An 18,765-nucleotide genomic window follows, 5' to 3' on the forward strand; every position below is an offset into this window, starting at 1 on the left:
GAGCAGCAGCAGCACCAGCAGCAACAGCTGCAGCAACAGTACCAGCAAATACAGCGGCAGCCACAACAGCACCATCAGCAGCAACAGCAGCATCAGCAGCAGCAGCATCAGCAGCAGCAGCAGCAGCACCAGCAGCAGCACTAGCACCAGCAACAGCAGCAGCAACAGAAAGAGAAGCAGCAGCTGCACCAGCAGCAGTAGTAGCAGCAGCAGCAACACTAGCAGCAGCAACAGCAACAGCAGCAGCAGCAGCAACACCAGCAGCAACAGTAAGAGCAACTGCAGCAGCAGCAATAGCAACAGCAACTGCAAGGACAACAGCAGCAGCACCAGCCAAAGCAACAGCAGCAGTAGCAGCAACATCAGCAGCAACAGCAAGAGCACCAGCAGCAGCACCAGCTGTAGTAGTAGCAATAGCAAGGGCAACTGCAGGACCAATAGCCACAGCCTTAGCAGCAGCAGCAGCAGCAACAGCAGCAGTAGCACCAATACCAGCAGAAACAGTAGCAGCAGCAGCCACAGCAACAGCAGCAACACCAGCAGCAACACCAGCAAAAGCAGCAAAAACAGCAGCCCAGGCAGCAGCAGCAAAAGCAGCAACAGCGGCAGCAGCACCAACAGCAGCAGCTACAGCAGCAGCAGCCATAACAGCAGCAAATGTAACAGCAGCAGCATCACCAACACCGGCAGCATCACAGCACCAACAGCACCAGTAGCAGCAGGACCATTGTGAGCAATGCCAGCAACAGCTGCAGCAGTAAGAGCAAAAGTACCTGCAACAACAGCAGCAGAAACACCAGCAGCAACAGCAGCTGTATCAGTAGCAGCAGCACCAGCACCAGAGCATCAACACCAGCAGCAGCCACAGCACCAGCAACAGCAGCAATAGCAACAGCAGTAGCAACAGCAGCAGCAAAAGCAGCGGAAACACCAGCAGCAACACCAGCAACAGCACCAACAGTAGTAGCAGCAGCAGCAACAATAACAGCTGCAGCAGCAACAGCAGCAGCAACAGCAGCGGCCAAACCAGCAGCAACAGCAGCAACACCACCAACAGTAGTAGCAGCAGCAGCAACACTAGCAGCAGCAACAGCAACAGCAGCAGCAACAGCAGCAGTAGCAACACCAGCAACAACAGCTGCAGCAACAGCAGCAGCAACAGCAGCAGAACCAACACCAGCAGCAGCAGCAATAACTGCAACAGCAACAGGACCAGCAGCAACACCAGCAGCAAGAGTAAGAGCAATTGCAGAAGCAGCAGCAATAGCAACTGCAACTGAAAGGCCAACAGCAGCAGCATCAGCCAAAGCAACAGCAGCAGTAGCAGCGACACCAGCAGCAACAGCAAGAGCACCAGCAGCAGCACCACCAGCAGCAGCAGCACCAGTTGCAGTAGTAGCAATAGCAAGGGCAACAGCAGGACCAATAGCCGCAGCCTCAGCAGCAGCAGCAGCAGCAACAGCAGCAGTAGCACCAATACCAGCAGAAACAGTAGCAGCAGCAGCCACAGCAACAGCAGCAACACCAGCAGCAACACCAGCAACACCACCAACAGTAGTAGCAGCAGCAGCAACAATAGCAGCAGCAACAGCAACAGCAGCAGCAACAGCAGCAGTAGCAACACCAGCAGCAACAGCAAGAGCACCAGCAGCAGCACCACCAGCAGCAGCACCAGCTGTAGTAGTAGCAATAACAAGGGCAACTGCAGGACCAATAGCCACAGCCTCAGCAGCAGCAGCAGCAGCAACAGCAGCAGTAGCACAAACAGCAGCAGCTACAGCAGCAGCAGCCATATCAGCAGCAAAAGTAACAGCAGCAGCACCACCAACACCAGCAGCATCACAGCACCAACAGCACCAGTAGCAGCAGGACCATTGCGAGCAATGCATGCAACAGCTGCAGCAGTAAGAGAAAAAGTACCTGCAACAAAAGCAGCAGAAACACCAGCAGCAACAGCAGCTGTATCAGTAGCAGCAGCACCAGCACCAGAACATCAACACCAGCAGCAGCCACAGCACCAGCAACAACAGAAACAGCAACAGCAGCAGCAAGAGCAGTAGAAACAACACCAGCAGCAGCAGCAATAACTGCAACAGCAACAGGACTAGCAGCAACACCAGCAGCAACAGCAAGAGCAACTGAAGCAGCAGCAGCAATAGCAACAGCAACTGCAAGGCCAACAGCAGCAGCACCAGCCAAAGCAACAGCAGCAGTAGAAGCAACACCAGAGCAACAGCAAGAGTGCCCGCAGCAGCACCACCAGCAGCAGCAGCACCAGCTGCAGTAGTAGCAATAGCAAGGGCAACTGCAGGACCAATAGCCGCAGCCTCAGCAGCAGCAGCAGCAGCAACAGCAGCAGTAGCACCAATACCAGCAGAAACAGTAGCAGCAGCAGCCACAGCAACAGCAGCAACACCAGCAGCAACACCAGCAAAAGCAGCAAAAACAGCAGCCCAGGCAGCAGCAGCAAAAGCAGCAACAGCGGCAGCAGCACCAACAGCAGCAGCTACAGCAGCAGCAGCCATAACAGCAGCAAATGTAACAGCAGCAGCACCACCAACACCAGCAGCATCACAGCACCAACAACACCAGTAGCAGCAGGACCATTGTGAGCAATGCCAGCAACAGCTGCAGCAGTAAGAGCAAAAGTACCTGCAACAACAGCAGCAGAAACTCCAGCAGCAACAGCAGCTGTATCAGTAGCAGCAGCACCAGCACCAGAGCATCAACACCAGCAGCAGCCACAGCACCATCAACAGCAGAAAGAGCAACAGCAGCAGCAACAGCAGCAGCAACACCAGCAGCAACACCAGCAACACCACCAACAGTAGTAGCAGCAGCAGCAACAATAGCAGCAGCAACAGCAACAGCAGCAGCAACAGCAGCAGTAGCAACACCAGCAGCAACAGCAAGAGCACCAGCAGCCGCACCACCAGCAGCAGCACCAGCTGTAGTAGTAGCAATAACAATGGCAACTGCAGGACCAATAGCCACAGCCTCAGCAGCAGCAGCAGCAGCAACAGCAGCAGTAGCACAAACAGCAGCAGCTACAGCAGCAGCAGCCATATCAGCAGCAAAAGTAACAGCAGCAGCACCACCAACACCAGCAGCATCACAGCACCAACAGCACCAGTAGCAGCAGGACCATTGCGAGCAATGCATGCAACAGCTGCAGCAGTAAGAGCAAAAGTACCTGCAACAAAAGCAGCAGAAACACCAGCAGCAACAGCAGCTGTATCAGTAGCAGCAGCACCAGCAACAGAACATCAACACCAGCAGCAGCCACGGCACTAGCAACAACAGAAACAGCAACAGCAGCAGCAAGAGCAGTAGAAACAACACCAGCAGCAGCAGCAATAACTGCAACAGCAACAGGACCAGCAGCAACACCAGCAGCAACAGCAAGAGCAACTGAAGCAGCAGCAGCAATAGCAACAGCAACTGCAAGGCCAACAGCAGCAGCACCAGCCAAAGCAACAGCAGCAGTAGAAGCAACACCAGAGCAACAGCAAGAGTGCCCGCAGCAGCACCACCAGCAGCAGCAGCACCAGCTGCAGTAGTAGCAATAGCAAGGGCAACTGCAGGACCAATATCCGCAGCCTCAGCAGCAGCAACAGCAGCAGCAACAGCAGCAGTAGCACCAACACCAGCAAAAACAGTAGCAGCAGCAGCCACAGCAACAGCTGCAACATCAGCAGCAACACCAGCAAAAGCAGCAAAAACAGCAGCCCAGGCAGCAGCAGCAAAAGCAGCGACAGCAGCAGAAGCACCAACAGCAGCAGCTGCAGCAGCAGCAGCAGCCATAACAGCAGCAAAAGTAACGGCAGCAGCACCAACAACACCAGCAGCATCACAGCACCAACAGCACCAGTAGCAGCAGGACCATTGCGAGCAATGCCAGCAACAGCTGCAGCAGGAAAAGCAACAGTACCTGCAACAACAGCAGCAGAAACACCAGCAGCAACAGCAGCTGTATCAGTAGCAGCAGCACCAGCACCAGAGCATCAACACCAGCAGCAGCCACAGCACCAGCAACAGCAGCAATAGCAACAGCAGCAGCAACAGCAGCAGCAAGAGCAGCAGCAACACCAGCAGCAACAGAAGTGACACCACCAACAGTAGTAGCAGCAGCAGCAACACTAGCAGCAGCAACAGCAACAGCAGCAGCAACAGCAGCAGTAGCAACACCTGCAACATCATCTGCAGAAACAGCAGCAGCAACAGCAACAGAACCAACACTAGCAGCAGCAGCAATAACTGCAACAGCAACAGGACCAGCAGCAACAACAGCGGCACCAGGAACAGCAGAAGCAGCAACAGCAGCACTACCAGCACCAGTACCAGCAACAGCAACAGCAAGAGCAGCAGCACCATCACCAGCAGCAGTTGCAGCAACACAACCAGCAGCAGCAGCAGCAGGAGCAACAACTGCAACAGCAACAGGACCAGCAGCAACAGCAGCGGCACCAGGAACAGCAGAAGCAGCAACAGCAGCACTTCCAGCACCAGCAACAGCAACAGCAACAGCAAGAGCAGCAGCACCATCAACAGCAGCAGTTGCAGCAACACAACCAGCAGTAGCAGCAGCAGCAACACCAAAATCAATAGCAACAACAGCAGCTGCAACGGCAGCAGCAGCACCAGCAACAGCAGCAGCAGCACCAGTACCTGCAACAGCAGCAACTACAGCAGCAGCAGCAACAGCAGAAGCTACAGCAGCAACTCCTGCTGCAACACCAGCAGAGGCAGCAACAGCTGAAGCCCAGGCAGCAGCAGCACCAGCAGCAACAGCAGCAGCAGCACCAACAGCAGCAGCAGCCATAGCACGACCAACGGTAACAGCAGCAGCACCATCAACACCAGCTGCAGCACCGGCACCAACAGCAATAGCAGCAGCAAAGCCAGTGCAAGCATAACCAGCAACAGCTGCAGCAGCAACAGCAAAGGTACCTGCAACAACAACAGAGACACCAGCAACAGCAGCTGTATCAGTAGCAGCAGCTAAAGCAGCAGCAACAGCTGCAGCAGCCATTGCACCAGCAACAGCAGCAGCAAGAGCAGCAGCAGCACCAGCAGCAACAGCTGCAGCAACAGTACCAGCAAATACAGCGGCAGCCACAACAGCACCACCAGCAGCAAAAGCAGCGTCAGCAGCAGCAGCAACTGCAGCAGCACCAGCAGCAACAGCAGCAGCAGAAGCACCAGTACCAGCAACAGCAGTAACAACAGCAGCAGAGGCAACAACAGTGGCAACAGCAGCAACACCAGCAGAAGCAGTAACAGCCGCAGCCCACACAGCAGCAGCACCAGCAGCAACAGCAGCAGCAGCAGCACCAACAGCAGCAACAGCCATAGCACGAGCAACGGTAACAGCAGCAGCACCATCAACACCAGCTGCAGCACCGGCACCAACAGCACTAGCAGCAGCAAAGCCAGTACAAACATAGCCAGCAACAGCTGCAGCAGCAACAGCAACAGTACCTGCAACAACAACAGAAACACCCGCAACAGCAGCTGTATCAGTAGCAGCAGCTAAAGCAGCAGCAACACCAGCAACAGCTATTGCACCAGCAATAGCAGCAGCAAGAGCAGCAGCAGCACCAGCAGCAACAGCTGCAGCAACAGTACCAGCAAATACAGCGGCAGCCACAACAGCACCATCAGCAGCAACAGCAGCATCAGCAGCAGCAGCATCAGCAGCAGCAGCCGCAGCAGCACCAGCAGCAGCACTAGCACCAGCAACAGCAGCAGCAACAGAAAGAGAAGCAGCAGCTGCACCAGCAGCAGTAGTAGCAGCAGCAGCAACACTAGCAGCAGCAACAACAACAGCAGCAGCAGCAGCAACACCAGCAGCAACAGTAAGAGCAACTGCAGCAGCAGCAATAGCAACAGCAACTGCAAGGACAACAGCAGCAGCACCAGCCAAAGCAACAGCAGCAGTAGCAGCAACATCAGCAGCAACAGCAAGAGCACCAGCAGCAGCACCAGCTGTAGTAGTAGCAATAGCAAGGGCAACTGCAGGACCAATAGCCACAGCCTCAGCAGCAGCAGCAGCAGCAGCAACAGCAGCAGTAGCACCAATACCAGCAGAAACAGTAGCAGCAGCAGCCACAGCAACAGCAGCAACACCAGCAGCAACACCAGTAAAAGCAGCAAAAACAGCAGCCCAGGCAGCAGCAGGAAAAGCAGCAACAGCAGCAGCAGCCCCAACAGCAGCAGCTACAGCAGCAGCAGCAGCCATAACAGCAGCAAATGTAACAGCAGCAGCACCACCAACACCAGCAGCATCACAGAACCAACAGCACCAGTAGCAGCAGGACCATTGTGAGCAATGCCAGCAACAGCTGCAGCAGTAAGAGCAAAAGTACCTGAAACAACAGCAGCAGAAACACCAGCAGCAACAGCAGCTGTATCGGTAGCAGCAGCACCAGCACCAGAGCATCAACACCAGCAGCAGCCACAGCACCATCAACAGCAGAAACAGCAACACCAGCAGCAACAGCAGCAGCAAAAGCAGCGGCAACACCAGCAGCAACACCAGCAACACCACCAACAGTAGTAGCAGCAGCAGCAACAATAACAGCTGCAGCAGCAACAGCAGCAGCAACAGCAGCGGCAACACCAGCAGCAACAACAGCAACACCACCAACAGTAGTAGCAGCAGCAGCAACAATAACAGCTGCAGCAGCAACAGCAGCAGCAACAGCAGCGGCAACACCAGCAGCAACAACAGCAACACCACCAACAGTAGTAGCAGCAGCAGCAACACTAGCAGCAGCAACAGCGACAGCAGCAGCAACAGCAGCAGTAGCAACACCAGCAGCAACAGCTGCAGCAGCCTTTGCACCAGCAACAGCAGCAGCAAGAGCAGCAGCAGCACCAGCAGCAACAGCTGCAGCAACAGTACCAGCAAATACAGCGGCAGCCACAACAGCACCACCAGCAGCAAAAGCAGCGTCAGCAGCAGCAGCAACTGCAGCAGCACCAGCAGCAACAGCAGCAGCAGAAGCACCAGTACCAGCAACAGCAGTAACAACAGCAGCAGAGGCAACAACAGCGGCAACAGCAGCAACACCAGCAGAAGCAGTAACAGCCGCAGCCCACACAGCAGCAGCACCAGCAGCAACAGCAGCAACAGCCATAGCACGAGCAATGGTAACAGCAGCAGCACCATCAACACCAGCTGCAGCACCGGCACCAACAGCTCTAGCAGCAGCAAAGCCAGTGCAAACATAGACAGCAACAGCTGCAGCAGCAACAGCAACAGTACCTGCAACAACAACAGAAACACCCGCAACAGCAGCTGTATCAGTAGCAGCAGCTAAAGCAGCAGTAACACCAGCAAAAGCTATTGCACCAGCAATAGCAGCAGCAAGATCAGCAGCAGCACCAGCAGCAACAGCTGCAGCAACAGTACCAGCAAATACAGCGGCAGCCACAACAGCACCACCAGCAGCAACAGCAGCATCAGCAGCAGCAGCATCAGCAGCAGCAGCATCAGCAGCAACAGCAGCAGCAGCACCAGCAGCAGCACTAGCACCAGCAACAGCAGCAGCAACAGAAAGAGAAGCAGCAGCGGCACCAGCAGCAGTAGTAGCAGCAGCAGCAACACTAGCAGCAGCAACAGCAACAGCAGCAGCAGCAGCAACACCAGCAGCAACAGTAAGAGCAACTGCAGCAGCAGCAATAGCAACAGCAACTGCAAGGACAACAGCAGCAGCACCAGCCAAAGCAACAGCAGCAGTAGCAGCAACATCAGCAGCAACAGCAAGAGCACCAGCAGCAGCACCAGCTGTAGTAGTAGCAATAGCAAGGGCAACAGCAGGACCAAAAGCCACAGCCTCAGCAGCAGCAGCAGCAGCAACAGCAGCAGTAGCACCAATACCAGCAGAAACAGTAGCAGCAGCAGCCACAGCAACAGCAGCAACACCAGCAGCAACACCAGCAAAAACAGCAAAAACAGCAGCCCAGGCAGCAGCAGCAAAAGCAGCAACAGCGGCAGCAGCCCCAACAGCAGCAGCTACAGCAGCAGCAGCCATAACAGCAGCAAATGTAACAGCAGCAGCACCACCAACACCAGCAGCATCACAGAACCAACAACACCAGTAGCAGCAGGACCATTGTGAGCAATGCCAGCAACAGCTGCAGCAGTAAGAGCAAAAGTACCTGAAACAACAGCAGCAGAAACACCAGCAGCAACAGCAGCTGTATCGGTAGCAGCAGCACCAACACCAGAGCATCAACACCAGCAGCAGCCACAGCACCATCAACAGCAGAAACAGCAACACCAGCAGCAACAGCAGCAGCAAAAGCAGCGGCAACACCAGCAGCAACACCAGCAACACCACCAACAGTAGTAGCAGCAGCAGCAACAATAACAGCTGCAGCAGCAACAGCAGCAGGAACAGCAGCGGCAACACCAGCAGCAGCAACAACAGCAACACCACCAACAGTAGTAGCAGCAGCAGCAACAATAACAGCTGCAGCAGCAACAGCAGCAGCAACAGCAGCGGCAACACCAGCAGCAACAACAGCAACACCACCAACAGTAGTAGCAGCAGCAGCAACACTAGCAGCAGCAACAGCAACAGCAGCAGCAACAGCAGCAGTAGCAACACCAGCAACAACAGCTGCAGCAACAGCAGCAGCAACGGCAGCAGAACCAACATCAGCAGCTGCAGCAATAACTGCAACAGCAACAGGACCAGCAGCAACACCAGCAGCAACAGTAAGAGCAATTGCAGCAGCAGCAGCAATAGCAACTGCAACTGCAAGGCCAACAGCAGCAGCACCAGCCAAAGCAACAGCAACAGTAGTAGCAACACCAGCAGCAACAGCAAGATCACCAGCAGCAGCACCACCAGCAGCAGCAGCACCAGTTGCAGTAGTAGCAATAGCAAGGGCAACTGCAGGACCAATAGCCGCAGCCTCAGCAGCAGCAGCAGCAGCAACAGCAGCAGTAGCACCAATACCAGCAGAAACATTAGCAGCAGCAGCCACAGCAACAGCAGCAACATCAGCAGCAACACCAGCAAAAGCAGCAAAAACAGCAGCCCAGGCAGCAGCAGCAAAAGCAGCAACAGCAGCAGAAGCACCAACAGCAGCAGCTACAGCAGCAGCAGCCATAACAGCAGCAAAAGTAACAGCAGCAGCACCACCAACACCAGCAGCATCACAGCACCAACAGCCCCAGTAGCAGCAGGACCATTGCGAGCAATGCCAGCAACAGCTGCAGCAGGAACAGCAACAGTACCTGCAACAACAGCAGCAGAAACACCAGCAGCAACAGCAGCTGTATCAGTAGCAGCAGCACCAGCACCAGAGCATCAACACCAGCAGCAGCCACAGCACCAGCAACAACAGAAACAGCAACAGCAACAGCAACAGCAGCAGCAACAGCAGCGGCAACACCAGCAGCAACAGCAGCAACACCAGCAACAGTAGTAGCAGCAGCAGCAACACTAGCAGCAGCAACAGCAACAGCAGCAGCAACAGCAGCAGTAGCAACACCTGCAACATCATCTGCAGAAACAGCAGCAGCAACAGCAGCAGAACCAACACCAGCAACAGCAGCAATAACTGCAACAGCAACAGGACCAGCAGCAACAACAGCGGCACCAGGAACAGCAGAAGCAGCAACAGCAGCACTACCAGCACCAGTACCAGCAACAGCAACAGCAAGAGCAGCAGCACCATCACCAGCAGCAGTTGCAGCAACACAACCAGCAGCAGCAGCAGCAGGAGCAACAACTGCAACAGCAACAGGACCAGCAGCAACAGCAGCGGCACCAGGAACAGCAGAAGCAGCAACAGCAACACTTCCAGCACCAGCAACAGCAACAGCAACAGCAAGAGCAGCAGCACCATCAACAGCAGCAGTTGCAGCAACACAACCAGCAGTAGCAGCAGCAGCAACACCAAAATCAGTAGCAACAACAGCAGCTGCAACGGCAGCAGCAGCACCAGCAACAGCAGCAGCAGCACCAGTACCTGCAACAGCAGCAACTACAGCAGCAGCAGCAACAGCAGAAGCTACAGCAGCAACTCCTGCTGCAACACCAGCAGAGGCAGCAACAGCCGAAGCCCAGGCAGCAGCAGCACCAGCAGCAACAGCAGCAGCAGCACCAACAGCAGCAGCAGCCATAGCACGACCAACGGTAACAGCAGCAGCACCATCAACACCAGCTGCAGCACCGGCACCAACAGCAATAGCAGCAGCAAAGCCAGTGCAAGCATAACCAGCAACAGCTGCACCAGCAACAGCAAAGGTACCTGCAACAACAACAGAGACACCAGCAACAGCAGCTGTATCAGTAGCAGCAGCTAAAGCAGCAGCAACAGCTGCAGCAGCCATTGGACCAGCAACAGCAGCAGCAAGAGCAGCAGCAGCACCAGCAGCAACAGCTGCAGCAACAGTACCAGCAAATACAGCGGCAGCCACAACAGCACCACCAGCAGCAAAAGCAGCGTCAGCAGCAGCAGCAACTGCAGCAGCACCAGCAGCACCAGCAGCAGCACTAGCACCAGCAACAGCAGCAGCAACAGAAAGAGAAGCAGCAGCTGCACCAGCAGCAGTATTTGCAGCAGCAGCAACATTAGCAACAGCAACAGCAGTAGCAACACCAGCAGCAACAGTAAGAGCAACAGCAACAGCAGCAGCAACAGCAGCAGTAGCAACACCAGCAACAACAGCTGCAGCAACAGCAGCAGCAACAGCAGCAGAAGCAACACCAGCAGCAGCAGCAACAACTGCAATAGCAACAGGACCAGCAGCAACAGCAGCAGCACCAGGAACAGCAGAAGCAGCAGCACCATCACCAGCAGCAGTAGCAGCCACACAACCAGCAGTAGTAGCAGCAGCACCACCAAAATCAGCAGCAACAACAGCAGCAGCAACGGCAGCAGCAGCACCAACAACAGCAGCAGCATTAGTACCAGCAACAGCAGCAACTACAGCAGCAGCAACAGCAGCAGCAGCACCAGTACCAGCAACAGCAGCAGCACTACTACCAGCAACAGCAGCAACTACAAAAGCAGCAGCACCTGCATCAACATCAGCAAAAGCAGCAACAGCAGTTCCCAGGCAGCAGCAGCACCAGCAGCAACAGCAGCAGCACCACCAACACCAGCAGCAGCACCGGCACCAACAGCATTAGCAGCTGCAAAACCTGTGCGAGCATAGTCAACAACAGCTGCAGCATCAGCAGCAACAGTACCGGCAACAGCTGCAGCAGCCATTGCACCAGCAACAGCAGCAGCAAGAGCAGCAGCAGCACCAGCAGCAACAGCTGCAGCAACAGTACCAGCAAATACAGTGGCAGCCACAACAGCACCACCAGCAGCAAAAGCAGCGTCAGCACCAGCAGCACCAGCAGCAGCACTAGCACCAGCAACAGCAGCAGCAACAGAAAGAGAAGCAGCAGCTGCACCAGCAGCAGTATTAGCAGCAGCAGCAACATTAGCAACAGCAACAGCAGCAGCAACACCAGCAGCAACAGTAAGAGCAACAGCAACAGCAGCAGCAACAGCAGCAGTAGCAACACCAGCAACAACAGCTGCAGCAACAGCAGCAGCAACAGCAGCAGAAGCAACACCAGCAGCAGCAGCAATAACTGCAATAGCAACAGGACCAGCAGCAACAGCAGCAGCACCAGGAACAGCAGAAGCAGCAACTGCAGCATTACCAGCACCAGCAACAGCAACTGCAACAGCAACAGCAAGAGCAGCAGCGCCATCACCAGCAGCAGTAGCAGCCACACAACCAGCAGTAGTAGCAGCAGCACCACCAAAATCAGCAGCAACAACAGCTGCAGCAACAGCAGCAGCAACAGCAGCAGAAGCAACACCAGCAGCAGCAGCAACAACTGCAATAGCAACAGCAGCAGCAGCAACAGCAGCAGCACCAGGAACAGCAGAAGCAGCAGCGCCATCACCAGCAGCAGTAGCAGCCACACAACCAGCAGTAGTAGCAGCAGCACCACCAAAATCAGCAGCAACAACAGCAGCAGCAACGGCAGCAGCAGCACCAACAACAGCAGCAGCATTAGTACCAGCAACAGCAGCAACTACAGCAGCAGCAACAGCAGCAGCAGCACCAGTACCAGCAACAGCAGCAGCACTACTACCAGCAACAGCAGCAACTACAAAAGCAGCAGCACCTGCATCAACATCAGCAAAAGCAGCAACAGCAGTTCCCAGGCAGCAGCAGCACCAGCAGCAACAGCAGCAGCACCACCAACACCAGCAGCAGCACCGGCACCAACAGCATTAGCAGCTGCAAAACCTGTGCGAGCATAGCCAACAACAGCTGCAGCATCAGCAGCAACAGTACCGGCAACAGCTGCAGCAGCCATTGCACCAGCAACAGCAGCAGCAAGAGCAGCAGCAGCACCAGCAGCAACAGCTGCAGCAACAGTACCAGCAAATACAGCGGCAGCCACAACAGCACCACCAGCAGCAAAAGCAGCGTCAGCACCAGCAGCACCAGCAGCAGCACTAGCACCAGCAACAGCAGCAGCAACAGAAAGAGAAGCAGCAGCTGCACCAGCAGCAGTATTAGCAGCAGCAGCAACATTAGCAACAGCAACAGCAGCAGCAACACCAGCAGCAACAGTAAGAGCAACAGCAACAGCAGCAGCAACAGCAGCAGTAGCAACACCAGCCACAACAGCTGCAGCAACAGCAGCAGCAACAGCAGCAGAAGCAACACCAGCAGCAGCAGCAATAACTGCAATAGCAACAGGACCAGCAGCAACAGCAGCAGCACCAGGAACAGCAGAAGCAGCAACTGCAGCATTACCAGCACCAGCAACAGCAACTGCAACAGCAACAGCAAGAGCAGCAGCGCCATCACCAGCAGCAGTAGCAGCCACACAACCAGCAGTAGTAGCAGCAGCACCACCAAAATCAGCAGCAACAACAGCAGCAGCAACGGCAGCAGCAGCACCAACAACAACAGCAGCAGCATTAGTACCAGCAACAGCAGCAACTACAGCAGCAGCAACAGCAGCAGCAGCACCAGTACCAGCAACAGCATCAGCACTACTACCAGCAACAGCAGCAACTACAAAAGCAGCAGCACCTGCATCAACATCAGCAAAAGCAGCAACAGCAGTACCCAGGTAGCAGCAGCACCAGCAGCAACAGCAGCAGCACCACCAACACCAGCAGCAGCACGGGCACCAACAGCATTAGCAGCTGCAAAACCTGTGCGAGCATAGCCAACAACTGCTGCAGCATCAGCAGCAACAGTACCGGCAACAACAGCAGCAGCAGCACCAGCAACAGCAGCTGTATTAGTAGCAGCAGCACCAGCACCAGCAACAGCAGCAAGACCAGCAGCAACACCAGCAGAACAAGCAACAGCAGCAGCCCAGGCAGCAGCAGCACCAGCAGCAACAGCAGCAGCAGCACCAACAGCAGCAGCAGCCATAGCACCAGCAACAGCAAAGCAGCAGCATCAGCAGTACCAGCAGCAGCACTAGCACCAACAGCACCAGCAGCTGCAACACCAGAGCGAGCATAGCCAGCAACAACTGCAGCATCAACAGCAACAGTACCTTCAGCAACAGCAGCAGAAACACCAGCAGCAGCAGCAGCTGTATCAGTAGCAGCAGCACCACCAGCAGCAGCACCAGCAGCAGCCATAACACTGGCAACAGCTGCAGCAACAGCAGCAGCAAGAGCAGCTTCAGCACCAGCACAAACAGCACCACCAGCAGCAACAGCAGCATCAGCAGCATCAGCAATAGCAGCAGCAGCAGCAGCACCAGCAGCAACACTAGCACCAGCAATGGCAGCAGCAACAGCAAGAGCAGCAGCACCTGCATCAGCAGCAGTGGCAGCAACACCACCAGCAGCAGCAACACCAGCAGCAACAGCAAGAGCAGCACCAGCCGCAACAGCAAGAGCAGCAGCAGTAGCAGCAACAACACCAGCAGTAGTAGCAGCAGCAACAACACTAGCAGCAGCAACAGCATCATCAGCAGCAATAGCAACAGCAGCAGCAACAACACCAGCAACAACAGCAGCAGCAGCACCAGCAGCAGCAGCAGCTGTATCAGTAGCAGCAGCACCAGCACCAGAACATCAACACCAGCAGCAGCAACAGCAGCAGCAACAGCAGCGGCAACACCAGCAGCAACAGCAGCAACACCAGCAACAGTAGTAGCAGCAGCAGCAACACTAGCAGCAGCAACAGCAACAGCAGCAGCAACAGCAGCTGTAGCAACACCTGCAACATCATCTGCAGAAACAGCAGCAGCAACAGCAGCAGAACCAACACCAGCAGCAGCAGCAATAACTGCAACAGCAACAGGACCAGCAGCAACAACAGCGGCACCAGGAACAGCAGAAGCAGCAACAGCAGCACTACCAGCACCAGTACCAGCAACAGCAACAGCAAGAGCAGCAGCACCATCAACAGCAGCAGTTGCAGCAACACAACCAGCAGTAGCAGCAGCAGGAGCAACAACTGCAACAGCAACAGGACCAGCAGCAACAGCAGCGGCACCAGGAACAGCAGAAGCAGCAACAGCAACACTTCCAGCACCAGCAACAGCAACAGCAACAGCAAGAGCAGCAGCACCATCAAGAGCAGCAGTTGCAGCAACACAACCAGCAGTAGCAGCAGCAGCAACACCAAAATCAGTAGCAACAACAGCAGCTGCAACGGCAGCAGCAGCACCAGCAACAGCAGCAGCAGCACCAGTACCTGCAACAGCAGCAACTACAGCAGCAGCAGCAACAGCAGAAGCTACAGCAGCAACTCCTGCTGCAACACCAGCAGAGGCAGCAACAGCCGAAGCCCAGGCAGCAGCAGCACCAGCAGCAACAGCAGCAGCAGCACCAACAGCAGCAGCAGCCATAGCACAACCAACGGTAACAGCAGCAGTACCATCAACACCAGCTGCAGCACCGGCACCAACAGCAATAGCAGCAGCAAAGCCAGTGCAAGCATAACCAGCAACAGCTGCAGCAGCAACAGCAAAGGTACCTGCAACAACAACAGAGACACCAGCAACAGCAGCTGTATCAGTAGCAGCAGCTAAAGCAGCAGCAACAGCTGCAGCAGCCATTGCACCAGCAACAGCAGCAGCAAGAGCAGCAGCAGCACCAGCAGCAACAGCTGCAGCAACAGTACCAGCAAATACAGCGGCAGCCACAACAGCACCACCAGCAGCAAAAGCAGCGTCAGCAGCAGCAGCAACTGCAGCAGCACCAGCAGCACCAGCAGCAGCACTAGCACCAGCAACAGCAGCAGCAACAGAAAGAGAAGCAGCAGCTGCACCAGCAGCAGTATTTGCAGCAGCAGCAACATTAGCAACAGCAACAGCAGTAGCAACACCAGCAGCAACAGTAAGAGCAACAGCAACAGCAGCAGCAACAGCAGCAGTAGCAACACCAGCAACAACAGCTGCAGCAACAGCAGCAGCAACAGCAGCAGAAGCAACACCAGCAGCAGCAGCAACAACTGCAATAGCAACAGGACCAGCAGCAACAGCAGCAGCACCAGGAACAGCAGAAGCAGCAGCACCATCACCAGCAGCAGTAGCAGCCACACAACCAGCAGTAGTAGCAGCAGCACCACCAAAATCAGCAGCAACAACAGCAGCAGCAACGGCAGCAGCAGCACCAACAGCAGCAGCAGCATTAGTACCAGCAACAGCAGCAACTACAGCAGCAGCAACAGCAGCAGCAGCACCAGTACCAGCAACAGCAGCAGCACTACTACCAGCAACAGCAGCAACTACAAAAGCAGCAGCACCTGCATCAACATCAGCAAAAGCAGCAACAGCAGTTCCCAGGCAGCAGCAGCACCAGCAGCAACAGCAGCAGCACCACCAACACCAGCAGCAGCACCGGCACCAACAGCATTAGCAGCTGCAAAACCTGTGCGAGCATAGTCAACAACAGCTGCAGCATCAGCAGCAACAGTACCGGCAACAGCTGCAGCAGCCATTGCACCAGCAACAGCAGCAGCAAGAGCAGCAGCAGCACCAGCAGCAACAGCTGCAGCAACAGTACCAGCAAATACAGCGGCAGCCACAACAGCACCACCAGCAGCAAAAACAGCGTCAGCACCAGCAGCACCAGCAGCAGCACTAGCACCAGCAACAGCAGCAGCAACAGAAAGAGAAGCAGCAGCTGCACCAGCAGCAGTATTAGCAGCAGCAGCAACATTAGCAACAGCAACAGCAGCAGCAACACCAGCAGCAACAGTAAGAGCAACAGCAACAGCAGCAGCAACAGCAGCAGTAGCAACACCATCAACAACAGCTGCAGCAACAGCAGCAGCAACAGCAGCAGAAGCAACACCAGCAGCAGCAGCAATAACTGCAATAGCAACAGGACCAGCAGCAACAGCAGCAGCACCAGGAACAGCAGAAGCAGCAACTGCAGCATTACCAGCACCAGCAACAGCAACTGCAACAGCAACAGCAAGAGCAGCAGCGCCATCACCAGCAGCAGTAGCAGCCACACAACCAGCAGTAGTAGCAGCAGCACCACCAAAATCAGCAGCAACAACAGCTGCAGCAACAGCAGCAGCAACAGCAGCAGAAGCAACACCAGCAGCAGCAGCAACAACTGCAATAGCAACAGGACCAGCAGCAACAGCAGCAGCACCAGGAACAGCAGAAGCAGCAGCGCCATCACCAGCAGCAGTAGCAGCCACACAACCAGCAGTAGTAGCAGCAGCACCACCAAAATCAGCAGCAACAACAGCAGCAGAAACGGCAGCAGCAGCACCAACAACAGCAGCAGCATTAGTACCAGCAACAGCAGCAACTACAGCAGCAGCAACAGCAGCAGCAGCACCAGTACCAGCAACAGCAGCAGCACTACTACCAGCAACAGCAGCAACTACAAAAGCAGCAGCACCTGCATCAACATCAGCAAAAGCAGCAACAGCTGTTCCCAGGCAGCAGCAGCACCAGCAGCAACAGCAGCAGCACCACCAACACCAGCAGCAGCACCGGCACCAACAGCATTAGCAGCTGCAAAACCTGTGCGAGCATAGCCAACAACAGCTGCAGCATCAGCAGCAACAGTACCGGCAACAGCTGCAGCAGCCATTGCACCAGCAACAGCAGCAGCAAGAGCAGCAGCAGCACCAGCAGCAACAGCTGCAGCAACAGTACCAGCAAATACAGCGGCAGCCACAACAGCACCACCAGCAGCAAAAGCAGCGTCAGCACCAGCAGCACCAGCAGCAGCACTAGCACCAGCAACAGCAGCAGCAACAGAAAGAGAAGCAGCAGCTGCACCAGCAGCAGTATTAGCAGCAGCAGCAACATTAGCAACAGCAACAGCAGCAGCAACACCAGCAGCAACAGTAAGAGCAACAGCAGCAGCAGCAGCAATAACTGCAATAGCAACAGGACCAGCAGCAACAGCAGCAGCACCAGGAACAGCAGAAGCAGCAACTGCAGCATTACCAGCACCAGCAACAGCAACTGCAACAGCAACAGCAAGAGCAGCAGCGCCATCACCAGCAGCAGTAGCAGCCACACAACCAGCAGTAGTAGCAGCAGCACCACCAAAATCAGCAGCAACAACAGCAGCAGCAACGGCAGCAGCAGCACCAACAACAACAGCAGCAGCATTAGTACCAGCAACAGCAGCAACTACAGCAGCAGCAACAGCAGCAGCAGCACCAGTACCAGCAACAGCATCAGCACTACTACCAGCAACAGCAGCAACTACAAAAGCAGCAGCACCTGCATCAACATCAGCAAATGCAGCAACAGCAGTACCCAGGTAGCAGCAGCACCAGCAGCAACAGCAGCAGCACCACCAACACCAGCAGCAGCACGGGCACCAACAGCATTAGCAGCTGCAAAACCTGTGCGAGCATAGCCAACAACTGCTGCAGCATCAGCAGCAACAGTACCGGCAACAACAGCAGCAGCAGCACCAGCAACAGCAGCTGTATTAGTAGCAGCAGCACCAGCACCAGCAACAGCAGCAAGACCAGCAGCAACACCAGCAGAACAAGCAACAGCAGCAGCCCAGGCAGCAGCAGCACCAGCAGCAACAGCAGCAGCAGCACCAACAGCAGCAGCAGCCATAGCACCAGCAACAGCAAAGCAGCAGCATCAGCAGTACCAGCAGCAGCACTAGCACCAACAGCACCAGCAGCTGCAACACCAGAGCGAGCATAGCCAGCAACAACTGCAGCATCAACAGCAACAGTACCTTCAGCAACAGCAGCAGAAACACCAGCAGCAGCAGCAGCTGTATCAGTAGCAGCAGCACCACCAGCAGCAGCACCAGCAGCAGCCATAACACTGGCAACAGCTGCAGCAACAGCAGCAGCAAGAGCAGCTTCAGCACCAGCACAAACAGCACCACCAGCAGCAACAGCAGCATCAGCAGCATCAGCAATAGCAGCAGCAGCAGCAGCACCAGCAGCAACACTAGCACCAGCAATGGCAGCAGCAACAGCAAGAGCAGCAGCACCTGCATCAGCAGCAGTGGCAGCAACACCACCAGCAGCAGCAACACCAGCAGCAACAGCAAGAGCAGCACCAGCCGCAACAGCAAGAGCAGCAGCAGTAGCAGCAACAACACCAGCAGTAGTAGCAGCAGCAACAACACTAGCAGCAGCAACAGCATCATCAGCAGCAATAGCAACAGCAGCAGCAACAACACCAGCAACAACAGCAGCAGCAGCACCAACAGCAGCAAGAGCAGTAGCACCAACACCAGCAACAACAGCAGCAGCAACAGCAGCAGCAACAGCAACAACAGCAGAAGCACCTA

At 55.4% G+C, this 18,765-nt stretch overlaps 1 pseudogene; it reads left to right on the plus strand.

Annotated features, from left to right (window-relative positions):
- Nucleotides 1-15,236: 15,236 nt before the first annotated feature.
- Nucleotides 15,237-18,765, plus strand: part of LOC121288142 — a 4,108-nt pseudogene continuing 579 nt past the window's right edge.

This window comes from Carcharodon carcharias, chromosome 2 (genome assembly GCF_017639515.1).
Source record: "Carcharodon carcharias isolate sCarCar2 chromosome 2, sCarCar2.pri, whole genome shotgun sequence".
NCBI classification, from domain to species: domain Eukaryota; kingdom Metazoa; phylum Chordata; class Chondrichthyes; order Lamniformes; family Lamnidae; genus Carcharodon; species Carcharodon carcharias.